The 14767-nt window shown below is 45.2% G+C and overlaps 1 pseudogene; it reads right to left on the reverse strand.

The window, feature by feature from the left end:
• Nucleotides 1–356: 356 nt before the first annotated feature.
• LOC130036175 (patr class I histocompatibility antigen, A-126 alpha chain-like) lies at nucleotides 357–3874 on the reverse strand (annotated as a pseudogene).
• Nucleotides 3875–14767: the final 10893 nt, after the last annotated feature.

Below are 14767 nucleotides of genomic sequence, written 5' to 3' on the forward strand. Positions count from 1 at the left end.
GACTGACCAGCACAGAAGCCCTCACTGCTCATGGTCCTGGGACAGGATGAGCCTGGGTGTGACCTGAGTCCCTGTGACCAAGGGCCCGTGGGATGTGGTACGACTGAGGGACCAGGACAAGGAGCAGGAGAGATGACCCAGACAGAGGAGTGGCCACATCAGAACCCACAGTGGCTGAGACAGAGACAGACTGGGCACAGGTATGTTTCCGCCTCCCCCCCCCCCCCCCAAACCCTCTAGCCTCTCCTGTCACATCTGGGACAGATTCAAATCAAAACAGAAAACACATGGAAGGTCTCAGGATTTCCATTTATTCCTTCTCAAATTTCAGGAATTTCCTTTATTAACCCTCAATCCCACAAAACAGGAATTAGAAAAATGCAAATCAGTTGCTTATTTCAGTAAGGGAGAAACATTCATTCAGAAAAACAAGAAGCTAACACAGATGGAGATGGCTGACTCCTGTCTCTGCTGGCACAGCCCAGAGCATCAGCAAGAGAATGCAGGTCAGTGTGGGGAGGGCCCGGTGGGCAGGGGTGGGCCAGTCTCTCCCATCACCGTAAGTGGCAGGACACAGACACACTCAGGTCCCAGGGCAGAAAGAGAATCAGCAGTTCTTGAATCACAATATCGGGATGTGAGGAAACCCAGCAGGGCAGCTGTCTCACACTGTAAGAGAAAAGAATAAAGAGACTCAGGTGAGTCACAGAAGTGGTGACATCCTGAGCAAGCTCCCAGCATCCCTCTCAAAGAACCGCCAAGCCTAATCCTGTCCCCTCTGCCCAATCCCACCCATTCCAGCCTCCAGAGTCTCACCTCTAGGATTCGAGAGAGACTCATCAGAGCCTTGGGAACTGTCGCTGTCTGGGGAGGAACAAACAGGGCAAGGTCAGAGTCACAGGGGTGGGGACTAGAGGAGGACCTAGGGGTGCAATAGCTCCCAATCCCTATCCCCAGGATTCTAGGGCCCCAGGCCTGCCCACACTTACTTGCAGCCTGAGTGTGCTGTCCTCCTTTCTCACCTGGGGGAAGGAAACATCCCAGGGAAGATCAGGAAGAGCACTGGGTCCTGAGGCCACAGAGCAGCTCTCTAGGTCCGGATCCCAGGGAAGCGTCAGAACTCTAAACAGTGAGGGCAGGACCAGGAAACACGCAGGAAGAAAATGCTCCACGACCGAGGAGCCTTCTCCTGGTGGTGTGTGCTCAGCAGTACAGTCCCTGTGACCTGGGACACTGGGACCCATGTTCATCCCCCGCTTATGGAGGTGAAAGTGTCTTTCAAGAGCAAACCTGAGAGCGGCACGCACAGGGGGAGTGTGAGCAACTGCACGGGGGCGGGCGGTGCTCCTGCTAATGGGCAGGAGAACTAATATAGGGGGAAGCCTAAAGGGGGACAAGACTCAAGACCTGCCAGGTCGGACAGATTCCCATCACCTGCTTCCCCCATCTTACCTGAGCGCTTCCTCCTACTGATCACAGCTCCCACCACAGCTCCAGTGATCACAGCCCCAAGGAGAGCCAGGCCAACAATGATGCCCACAGTGAGGATGGTGGACTGAGAAGGGGCTCTGGAAAGGAAAGAAGGAGAGGGTCTGACCTCCAGCCTCAGCCTGACCCTCAACAGTTCCCCAGAGGGGCCAACCCTGATTCCCCTGAGAACAGTCTCTGTGCCCCGTCCCCCTCCTTACCCCATCTCAGGGTGACAGGCTCCGGCAGCCCCTGGTGCTGCACACGGCACGTGTATCTCTGCTCCTCTCCAGGAGGCACCACCACAGCTGCCGGCTTCTGGAAGGTTCCATCCCCTGAAGGCCTGGTCTCCACCAGTTCTGTGTCCTGGGTCATCACGCTGCCAGGTCAGGGTGATCTCGGCAGGGTAGAAGCCCAGGGCCCAGCACCTCAGGGTGACCTCACGGTCAGAGCAGGGGTGGTGGGTTATGTGTGTCCTGGGAGCTTCTGAGGAGGGAAAATGAGAAAATTCACACTTTGGGTCACTTCCACAATGGGGTTGAACAGGATCATTGGTTTGGAATAGGAGGTAAAAATCCAGACACAGACTTGGCTGGAGAAACTGGATAAAATCCTATTGCTTGGAAAGTTCTAGAACAGGGTTTGGGAAGGAGGTCAGGATCTTTCGGACACACTGACTCTGGTCCTGCCCTGGGAGGAGGGTGAGAGGCTGAGAGAAGCAGGAGTCAGAGCTAAGAGCATCTTTGAGCGAGTTCACAGATGGCTGCTGGGTTCCAGGGAACCCACATTCGTTATTTCAGAGGAGGTCGCCCCTCCCCCAGGGACACTCGGGTCCTTCACAGTCCCGGGGACGCAGGGTGGGTGTGAGGGCAAGTCTCTCCGGTGGAGAACATGGAAACCAGGGGCTCCGTCCCTCTCCCGACTGAGGAAGGGGCGCTGTTCTGACACTGAACCCCCTTGTGTCCCCCCTTGTGGGGAGTCGCCCCCCCTAGGGGCGGCCAGGGGTCCTCACCCTCAGGGACCGGTACCTGCGCGCAGCAGCGTGTCCTTCCCGTGCTCCAGGTGTCTGAGGAGCCACTTCATGCACCTGCCCTCCAGGTAGTTCCTCCAGTGCTCAGCCCCACCCTCCTGCTCCCACTTTTGCTGCGTTCCCCAAGCCTGCGTGCCCGCCGCCGTCCAGGAGCGCAGGTCCTCGGTCAGGGCGAGGTAGTGGGCGCCGGCGTAGGCGGCTTGACGGTACCCGCGCAGGAGGCGCCCGTCGGACCCCACGTCGCAGCCGGGCATGCCCTGGTGTGAGAGTCTGGCCAGCCCCGCACAGATTAGACTCGAACCGAAAACGGAACCGGGCCCGGTCCCCGCGGCGCCTCCAGGTCAAGGTCGGGGCGGGTCCTCAGCCTCGGGGACGCTCGGACCCGCCTCGGGCGACCCGGCCGGTCCCTGTGCCGGCTCGTCCCAGCCGAGCGCGGCGTCGAGGTTCCCTGGAAAGTCTGTGCGGAGGCCTTTGTGTTCCGCGTCTCCCGCTCCCAGGGCTCGGGTCCCCCTGCTCCGCCCACGGCGCCCGGGCTCCATCCTGGGACTCGCCGGGTCGCTGTCGCAGCGCACGAACTGCGTGTCGTCCACGTAGCCGACGGCGATGTAGCGGGGCTCCCCGCGGCCGGGCCGGGACACGCCGGTTTGGAAATCCTCATGGACGGGGGGCCTGGGGGAGGGGAAGGGGTGAGACCCGGCCCGACCCGCCGCCCCGCGCGCCCCGGGCCATGGTGATGGGGGGAGCTGGAAGGGGGGAGCGAGACAGGAAAGCGGGGAGGGACCGAGAAGGCGAGACTTAGGGGCGCGGGCGGAGTTGAAGGTTGGGGGGACAAGGACGAACATCTGGGGGGGCATCCGGGCAGGGAACCGGGGAAACTCCTTCTCGGGGGTCCTGCACAGCAACGCCTGGAAGTTCCCACCCTTCTCCCCGCAACGAACTCCCCTCCCGACCCCGCACTCACCCGCCCGGGTCTGGGTCAGGGCCAGGGCCCCCGAGAGCAGCAGCAGGAGGGGCCGCAGCTCCCACACACGTAAGGAATCAAGTGGATTCTGACGCCCTCGCGATCGCCAGCAGTTTAGAACCGGGAGCGTCGCGGACGCTGATTGGCTGAGCTAGACAGCGACGCCCAATGGGAATGAGGACTGGGGACGCGTCACGAGAATCCGGGCAGAAGGCGCTGACACAGGTTGCTGAGGGAGAAGTGAAACTTTGAGACCAGAAATCCCCAGGACTGATCTCCTGCCCCCAACACCACCCTGGGGACACTGGGAGCCACACCTGGGACCTGGGACTTCACCCTCTCACCTGCTCCCTCACCTGATCTTTGTCACACTGTCTCCCCGTGTCCAGGGCTGAGACTGACTCAGGATTTTCCATGGTTTTCGTTTCAGGATCTCGCTAAATCTTACAAGTTCCTGAGGAGCCCAGAGATGCTTCTGGGCGTTCAGGTTATGCCTGTCAGTGTTTGCCCTGGGAGGAATCTGAGTTAAAGCCTTATATTGTTGATGGTGATGAATTATTACTATTATTATTATTATTATTATTATTATTATTTTGGCTTTTGACCAAACCAGGCAGTGTTCAGTTGTAACTCCTGTCTCTGTGCTCTCTGCTCAGGGATCACTCTTAGCAGGTTCACGGGACCATACATATGAGGTGCCGGGTATCAAACCCGTGTTGGCCATATGCAAGGCAAAGCGCCTTACCTTCTGTAATATCTCTCCTGCAGAGTTCAAGCCTGAAAATGATTTCAACGGGAACAATATTAACAACAGATTAATGCGAACAGGATATCTTTTGGAGGTCCAGAGGTCACACCCAGTGAATCTCACTGTCTCTGTACTCAGGAGTTACTCTAATAAGACCTCTAATAAAGTATTTTCTGTCCAGTCCCAATCCTTAGGAGCAGTGGCCACCAGCTCTGTGCTAGCAGCAGAGCTAATGCCCACCAGCAACAGCCAAACTCAGTGTCAGCTCACTGCACAGAGGGAACAGACTTTGACCTCTGATCAACAAGGCATTCCTCGGTTTCTGCACTAATGACCAGATAGTTCTCAGGATGTGACTGGGGTAGCACTAGAATTTCTCAGTCACCTGGAAATCCTCAGGAGTAGCTTCCTCAACCTGAGTGGTGAGTCTGCTGGGTTTCCCTGAAGTAAACCTACTAAGACACACTCACACACTTGGTGAATGCAAGCTCTAAATATGACAAAAATTGGGAAATGACTGAAACATTGCTTTCTCTTCTCCTCTACTAGTAATTCACTAAATAATCCACAAAATAATGGGTTACGTTTACTTCTGATAAATACTGCCATTTATTTTGCATAAACACAGTAAGAAATACACAAATTCCTTTCATCTAAAACTTAAACAGGGTAAAAGTTTAGAGCAGGGTGATTTTTTTCTGGGGACATCCCATCATATTCCCATACAACAGACCTTCAGGTCGGTATTGTTTAAGCTTTTCCTGTCCCATAAAGTCTTATCACTTGTTTCGTTTGAGTCAGAATCTATTCCATGACTGTGCTCTTGAAAAATTATATTTCTTCGACAGACAAGTGTTCAGAAGACAAGAGTTCTCATGACAGACGACGAAGCAGTAGTAGAGAGAATCAAAGCAGTAGTAGAGAGAGAATCAACTATCAGTTATCTGGGAATAAAAATAACCAAGTTACTTGGGAATAAAAATATCTCCACTTTCAGTAAGGAAAGTGTCTTAAAAAATTGTGCTGCCATCACTGGATGGCTACATGCAAAAAAGTGGGCTCAGAACTCTGCCTAACACCATGTACAAAAGTAAGATCAAAATGGATTAAAGACGTCAACATCAGACCAGAAACCATAAGGTACATTGAAGACAAAGTTGGCAAAACCCTCCATGACATTGAAGCTATTGAAGCTAATGGTATCTTCAAAGATGTCACGCCACTGGCCGAGCAAGTGAAAACAGAGATAGATAAATGGGACTATCTTAAACTACGAAGCTTCTCCACCTCAAAAGAAACAGTGACCAACATACAAAGACAGTCTACAGAATGGGAAAGGATATTCGCCGAACACACATCTGACAAGGGGTTGATATCAAGGATATACAAAATACTGGTTGAACTCCACAAGAAGAAAACATCCAACCCCATCAAAAAATGGGGCAAGGAAATGAACAGAAACTTTCTCAAAGAAGAAATCCAAATGGCAAAAAAGCACATGAGAAAATGTTCTACATCATTCATTATCAGGGAGATGCAGATCAAAACCACAATGAGATACCATCTCACACCTCAGAGACTGGCCCACATCCAAAAGAACAAAAGCAACCGATGCTGGTGCGGATGTGGTGAGAAAGGGACACTGTTTCACTGTTGGTGGGAATGTCGACTGGTTCAGCCTTTCTGGAAAACAGTATGGACGATTCTCAAAAAATTAGAAATTGAGCTCCCATTTGACCCAGCAATACCATTCCTGGGAATATATCCCAGAGAGGCAAAAATGTATAGTCGCAGTGATATCTGCACTTGTTTGTTCATTGCAGCACTCTTTACAATAGCCAGAACCTGGAAGAAACCTGAACGCCCAAGAACAGATGACTGGTTAAAGAAACTTTTGTATATCTACACAATGGAGTACTATGTAGCTGTTAGAAAAGATGAAGTCATGAAATTTATATACAAGTGGTACAACATGGAAAGTATCATGCTAAGCGAAATGAGTCAGAAAGAGAGGGATAGACATAGAAAGATTGCATTCATCTGAAGAATATAAAGAAACAAAATATGAGATTAATACCCAAGAATAGCTGAGATCAACACCAGGAGGATTACTCCATAGCTTAGAGGCCAGCCAGGCATTCTAGGGGAAAGGGCAGCTCAGATAGAGAAGGGAGCACCAAATAAAGGGTGTTTGGAGGATCCTCCCAGGAGGGGAGATGCATGTTGAAAGTAGACTATGAACTGAACATGTTTGCCACTCAAAGCCTCTTTTGCAGACCACAACACTCAAAAGGAGAGAGAGAACACAAGGGATTGCCCTGCCACAGAGGCAGGGTGAGATGGGAGGGATGGGGGTGGGAGGGATATTATCCATGGTGGTGGAAAATGGGCACTGGTGGAGGGATGGGTATTTGATCATTGTATAATCGAAACCCAAGCACAAAAAATTGTAAATCTACAACTGTACCTCATGGTGTTTCACTAAAAATTAAAAAAAATTAAAAATTAAATAAAATTAAAAAAATTTTTAAAAAATCACTAGACCATAACACCGTAACATCAATCAACAGCCCAGTTTCCAAATCTATGTAAAAGATTTAAATGGCAAATAAGAATTTGCTGCAGTTTCATATATTATTTAAATGTTCCTCTTGAATAAACTATATGTATTACCATAAAAAAAATCTCCACTTTCATCGGCCACCGCCAGATCCCACGGCTGCTTCTCCCGAAAGGGAGCATAACATAAGGCAAGTGTTCAGAAGACAAGAGTTCTCATGACAGACAACGAAGTAGTAGAGAGAGAATCAACTATTAGTTATCTGGGAATAAAAATAACCAAGTTACTTGGGAATAAAAATATCTCCACTTTCATCGGCCACGACCAGATCCCACGGCTGCTTCTCCCGAAAGGGAGCATAACATAAGGCCCCCATAACCGTGCCACTGAACTCCGTGCCAGGCTGTTTCACACGGAGCGCCTCAGAGCGGGGCAGGTGAGAGCCCCCCCCCCCCCCCCCTGCCCCAAGAGACCCAGCTCCGGCAGCCAAAAAACTCCACAACCCTACTGCCACCACTCTCAAGGCTGTTCCGTACGTGCTCAGGCGGAGCCTCACATATGAGTGAACATATTCCTGGACACATCAAAAGACACCCCCTACCCAGTCTCCATAATTACCACACCACATTTGATGGGGTTCAGATAGTAGGCAACAAATCATAGAGGGAAATATGTATATATGCATATATATTTCTTCACAGTTTTCTATATGAATACTTTTTTTGGTAAGCATGTTCAGCAGTACTACATAACAGACAATATGAAATATATTATTTCAGTTGTGTTTGGGACAGGGATCGGGCTTGGGATAGAAACATCCTGAATTTGGTGGTGGTACGATGTAATGGTGGTGGGAAGGGTGTTTAAATATTAAGTGCAACCAAATATTGTGAACTAACTTATAAAATAAAAAAATTTAAAAAAATCTCCACTTTCTTACTGAATACCTTTAGCAAGGGCTAAATTATATACCATTGTATTTCTAACATAAAAGCTCTGTTTTAATTTTTTTATCCATGTAAACTGTTTTATGAAGTATAAAACTACAAGTACCATGAAAATAATTTTTGCAGATATTTGTAAGAATCTATTTTAGCTCTGTAAAAATACTTGCTGTTGCTAAGGGTTTCTTGTGCTCTACACTACATAGAAATTCTACACTTGAATTTTGTAGAAAAATAATTATTTCTTGTGGGTGAGTAGGCCATCTCATGTCGAAGACAGGGTAGCATAATGCTTGCTACAGGACAATGCTGTGTCTCCTTCTATTCGTGCAGTGCAACACCTTCCACAAGGAGCACATGCAATGGTGCTATGAAATAACATGAAAACCTGGTCACAAGGTCTCTCATGCCATTTACCAGATATTTGATATCATAGTTCTAATAGTAGAATAATAAATGTATTTAGAAACCTGCTTTAAGAATCACCTTTTCTCAAATTCTAACAAATGCACAGACAAGACAACATTGTGGTAAATCAAGAGACAAAACCAAGTTTACAATGTGACAAAGCTTAAATCATAATCACAGGCACAATAAATTTTGCAAATGATCAATGATTTTACTTACAATTAAATATCTTATGATACAGAGTAAACTAGGCAGAAAGTTTGCTATGTACTGTAAATTAACCGGGATACACGGTGCAGCCTTCAAAGTTTAATTTCTAGGAAGACAAATATTGAAGGGTTTAAACATTCACTTAGATAATTATAAACAAGCAAGAATTTTGGGCAGGAGCTCTAGTACAGCAGTAGGACATTTGCCTTGCATGTGACTGACCCGGGTTTGATCTTTGGCACCCCCTAGGGTCCCTGAGCAATGCCAGGAGTAACTCGTGAATGCAGAGTCAGGAGCAACTCTGAGTATTGCCAGGTGTGATCCAAAAAGCCAGGAAAAGCAAAACCAAAAACACATTAAACAAAACAAAACAAAATAAAAAACCAAGACTAGTTTAGGACATGGTAACACAGCTGACACAAAATAAAATCATCTTTATATATTGCACTTTCAGGTCACTCTGTCTCACTCTCCTCCCGTTGTTCATTGATTTCCTCGAGCGGGCCCAGTAACATATCCATTTTGAGACTTGTTGTTACTGTGTTTGGCGTATTGAATACTCTCGGTAGATTGCCGGGCTCACCAAGAGGGGGCACTTTCAGGTACTTTACAAAATAATTAGCAATATAATCTGTAACACTGATTACAATAATTTCCCAATTTTCTTGCTCAATTATTTTTAAAAAAATTTATTTTTATAAAGTTGTTCACAATACTTTATTACATTCAATATTTCAACATCAATCCCACCACCATTGCACCATCATTATTTCGAAGTTTCCCACCACCACTCAAGCCTGCCCCAAAGGCAGATGCTAAATAATTTATTTTGTATTGCTTATTATGAATAATAGACTTAAAATTATCCAAAAAGACTTCCTTAAAGGAAAGTGTGTGAAATTTGTTGTATCTCACCTTGCAGCCATTATGCCCCTGCATAGGAGATCACTAATATGTTGTTACAGGTTGAGCCTTGTGAGCTAATACAAAAAAAGATCTGTTGCCTTCTACCTTACACCCCATCAAATGTAAATCTCTGGCTGATTTATTTATTTATTTGCTTTTTGGGTCACACCCAGCCGATGCTCAGGGGTTACTCCTGGTTCATGCACTAAGGAATTACTCCTGGTGGTGCTTGGGGGACCATATGGGATGCTGGGAATAGAACTCAGGTAGGCCACATGCAAGGCAAACGCCCTACCCGCTGTGCTATTGCTCCAGCCCCTCTGACTTCTTTATTTATTGGAGCCACAACTGATGGTACTTGGCTCAGTGTTCAGGTAGCTCCCAGCAGTGATTGGGGAACCATGTGTTGCTAAGGATAGAACCGAGGGCTCACATATGTAAAACCTGCACAACAGTCCTCTTAGCCATCTCCCTGAAGTTCATTCCTTATATTGATGGGAGGTAACTTGCATTGAACTTTGAGAATGGGGCAAGGTTCAGGTCAGCTTCCTATTTTGGTTGGTGTTATTGAGTATTAGAAATGATGCTTTCTGAAATGCTCTCATTCTCTTTCTTCATATATTTTGTTGTGGGCCTTCTCTTTGTCTTTATTCCCCCCATCCCATTCAGTTTTGTTTTTATCCTTAGCACTTTTACTTTAGCATGTGAGCCCTTGTCTGGGAAGGGATCTTTGGTAGGTCACTTTTGACTGTTCATGAGGCTAGACTAGACCAACTCTTTGGAGTCTTTCTAATCCTGCCTACTTCTTATGTCATCTTATGCCATGGGTACACTTGCTCTAGTGCCAATAACTGCTCTCAAACTGGCTGGTTGTATTTTTCATTAAAGTTCCTTTTCTGAAGGGGTGGCAGACCCTATCAGATGCAGCCTTTTATTTTCTCTGGCTTCTCCTTTATTGAGACCTCTATTTACATGCAGGTTTTGTGACTGTTGGTGATTTGCTATTATTCATCTGTAGTTTGTGGTTCCTTTTGTTATGAACATTGCCCCGGTTTTCTTGTTTCTCTAGTTCCTTTAGATAGAAAAAATGCTCTTATTTAAATGCACAAGAAAATTAAACTACAAAAGGGAAAATACCTTTGTGAAAGATCTAGGTAGGGCTGGTGATAACCAGTTTCTTTATGGGGACCATCCCTGGCATTGCCCAGGTACCGAGTGGTACTCAAGCCCTGTGCTGGAGGCACCTGTTGGGCTGGCAGTGTGTGGTGTCAGGAGGTGCTGGGAATGAGCCCAGGCCTCCCACGTGTAAGGCATGTTCTCTACTACTGGAGCCTTTTTGTGAACTCAGTCCACAATATTGTGTTTATTTTCTTCTTAATACTGAATTAATCTTTCTTTCCTAGTGACTAAAATCATTTTTTCCTGACATTTCTGCTTACCTTTCTAGGTTCCCTCTATCAAGAGCCTGCCAAGCTACCGAGAGTATCCTGCCTGCATGGCAGAGCCTAGCAAAATCCCCGTGGTGTATTTGATATGCCAAAAACAGTTACAATAAGTCTCACAATGGAGACGTTACTGGCGCCTGCTTGAGAAAATCAATGAACAATGGGAGGACAGTGCTATACTGCCTATGAGATCACTAACATGTTGTTACAGGTTGAGCCTTGTGTGCCTATATATATATATATATATATATGTATATATATATAACAGTCCTCCCGTTGTTCGATTTGCTCGAGTGGGCCCAGTAACGTCTCCATAATTACCACACCATATTTGATGGGGTTCAGATAGTAGGCAACAAATCATAGAGGGAAATATATATATATGCATATATATATTTCTTCACAGTTTTCTATATGAATACTTTTTTTGGTAAGCATATTCAGCACTACTACATAAAAGACAATATGAAATATATTATTTCAGTTGTGTTTGGGACAGGGATCGGGCCTTGTGTTTGAATATTAAATGTAATCAAATATTGTGAACTAACTTATAAAATAAAAAAAATTTAAAAAATATCTCCACTTTCTTTCTGAATACCTTTAGCAAGGGCTAAATTATTGTATTTCTAACATGAAAGCCCTGTTTTAATTTTTTTGTCCGTGTAAACTGTTTTATCAAATATAAAACTACAAGTACGATAAGAATGATCTTTGCAGATATTTGTAAGAATCTATTTTGGCTCTGTCAAAATGCTGTTGCTAAGGGTTTCTTGTGCTCTTCACTATATAGAAATTCTACACTAGAATTTTGTAGAAAAAAATTTATTTCTTGTGGGTGAGTAGGCCATCTCATGTCGAAGACAGGGTAGCATAATGCTTGCTACAGGACAATGCTGTGTCCCCTTCTACTCATGCAGTGCAACCCCTTCCACAAGGAGCGCATGCAATGGTGCTATGAAATAACATGAAAACCTGGTCACAAGGTCTCTCATGCCATTTACCAGATATTTGACAACATAGTTCTAATAGTAGAATAATAAACATATTTTGAAACCTGTTTTAATAATCACCTTTTCTCAAACTCTAACACATGCACAGACAAGACAACATTGTGGTAAATCAAGAGACAAAACCAAGTTTACAATGTGACAAAGCTTAAATCTTAAACACAGGCACAATAAATTTTGCAAATGATCAATGATTTTACTTACAATTAAATATCTTATGATACAGAGTAAACTAGGCAGAAAGTTTGCTCTGTACTGTAAATTAACCGGGATGCACTCTCCAGCCTTCAAAGTTTAATTTCTTGGAAGACAAATATTGAAGGGTTTAAAGCATTCACTTAGATGATTATAAAACAAGCAAGAATTTTGGGCTGGAGCTCTAGTACAGCAGTAGGACATTTGCCTTGCATGTGACTGACCCGGGTTTTATCTATGGCACTCCATATGGTCTCCTGCCAGGAGTAATTCCTGAATGCAGAGTCAGGAGTAACCCTGAGTATTGCCAGGTGTGATCCCAAAAGCCAGGAAAAACAAAACCAAAAATACATAAAAAAAAAACAAAACAAAACAAAATAAAAAACCAAGACTAGTTTAGGACATGGTAACAAAGCAGACACAACATAATATCATCTTCATATATTGCAATTTCAAGTCACACTGTCACACTGTCCTCCTGTTGTTCATTGATTTGATCGAGCAGGCCAAGTAACATCTCCATTTTGAGACTTGTTGTTACTGTGTTTGGCATATTGAATATTCTCAGTAGCTTGCCGGGCTCACCAAGAGGGGGCACTTTCAGGTACTTTGCAAAATAATTAGCAATATAATCTATAACACTGATTACAATAATTTCCCAAATTTCTTGCTCAATTATTTTTTAAAAAATTTTATATTATAAAGTTTTTCACAATACTTTATTACATTCAATATTTCAACACCTATCCCACCACCATTACACCTTCCCACCATCATTATTTTGAAGTTTCCCACCACCACTCAAGCCTGCCCCAAAGGCAGATGCTAAATAATTTATTTTGTACTGCTTATTATGAATAATAGACTTAAAATTATCCAAAAAAGTGTGTGAAATTTGTTGTATCTCACCTTGCAGCCATTAAGCCCCTGTATAGGAGATCACTAACATGTTGTTACATGTTGAGCCTTGTGAGCTAATACATAAAAAGATCTGTTAACCTTCTACCTTACATCCCATCAAATGTAAATCTCTGACTTGTTTATTTATTTATTTATTTATTTATTTGCTTTTTGAGTCACACCCAGCCGATGCTCAGGGGTTACTCCTGGTTCTGCACTCAGGAATCACTCCTGGTGGTGCTTGGGGGACCATATGGGATGCTGGGAATAGAACTCAGGTAGGCCACATGCAAGGCAAACGCCCTACCTGCTGTGCTATTGCTCCAGCCCCTCTGACTTCTTTATTTATTGGAGCCACAACTGATGGTACTTGGCTCAGTGTTCAGGTAGCTCCCAGCAGTGATTGGGGAACCATGTGTTGCTAAGGATAGAACCGAGGGCTCACATATGTAAAACATGCACAGCAGTCCCCTTAGCCATCTCCCTGAAGTTCGTTCCTTATATTGATGGGAGGTAACTTGCATTGAACTTTGAGAATGGGGCAAGGTTCAGGTCAGCTTCCTAGTTTAGTTGGTATTATTGAGTATTAGAAATGATGCTTTCTGAAATGCTCTCATTCTTTTTCTTCATATATTTTGTTGTGGGCCTTCTCTTTGTCTTTATTCCCCCCCATCCCATTCAGTTTTGTTTTTATCCTTAGCACTTTTACTTTAGCATGTGAGCCCTTGTCTGGGAAGGGATCTTTAGTAGGTCACTTTTGACTGTTCATGAGGCTAGACTAGACCAACTCTTTGAAGTCTTTCTAATCCTGGATATTTCTTATGTCATCTTGAGATGCGTACACTTGTTGCAGTGCCAATAACTGTTCTCAAACTGGCTGGTTTATTTTTCATTAAAGTTCCTTTTTTGAAGGGGTGGCAGACCCTATCAGATGCAGCCTTTTATTCTCTCTGGCTTCTTCTTTATTGAGACGCTATTTACATGCAGGTTTTGTGACTGTTGGTGATTTGCTATTATTCATCTGTAGTTTGTGGTTTCTTTTGTTATGAACATTGCCCCAGTTTTCTTATTTCTCTAGTTCCTTTACGTAGAATAAGTGCTTTTATTTAAATGCACAAGAAAATTAAACTACAAAAGGGAAAATACCTTTGTGAAAGATCTAGGTAGGGCTGGTGATAACCAGTTTTTTTATGGGGACCGTCCCTGGCATTGCCCAGGTACCTAGTGGTACTCAAGCCCTGTGCTGGAGGCACCTGTTGGGCTGGCAGTGTGTGGTGTCAGGAGGTGCTGGGAATGAGCCCAGGCCTCCCACGTGTAAGGCATGTTCTCTACTACTGGAGCCTTTTTGTGAACTCAGTCCACATTAATGTGTTTATTTTCTTCTTAATACTGAATTAATCTTTCTTTCCTAGTGACTAAAATCATTTTTTCCTGATATTTCTGCTTACCTTTCTAGGTTCCCTCTATCAAGAGCCTGGCAAGCTACCGAGAGTATCCTGCCTGCATCGCAGAGCGTAGCAAACTCCCCGTGATGTATTTGATATGCCAAAAACAGTTACAATAAGTTTCACAATGGAGATGTTACTGGCGCCTGCTTGAGAAAATCGATGAACAATGGGAGGACAGTGCTATACTGCCTAGGAGATCACTAACATGTTGTTACAGGTTGAGCCTTTCGTGCCTATATATATATATACATATATATATGTATATATATATATATCACGGTCCTCCCATTGTTCATCTATTTGCTCGAGTGGGCCCAGTAACGTCTCCATCGTGAGACTTCTTATTACTGTGTTTGGCATATCGAAATACGTCACGGGTAGCTTGCCAGGCTCTGTCGTGCGGGCGAGATACTCTCGGTAGCTTGCCGGGCTCTCCGAGAGGGGAGGAGGAATCGAACTCGGGTCGGCCATGTTGGCTGTGTGCAAGGCAAATGCCCTACCGCTGTGCTATCGCTCCAGCCCATATATATACATA

Source organism: Sorex fumeus, unplaced genomic scaffold (assembly GCF_029834395.1).
Source record: "Sorex fumeus unplaced genomic scaffold, SorFum_2.1 ptg000063l, whole genome shotgun sequence".
NCBI classification, from domain to species: Eukaryota; Metazoa; Chordata; class Mammalia; order Eulipotyphla; family Soricidae; genus Sorex; species Sorex fumeus.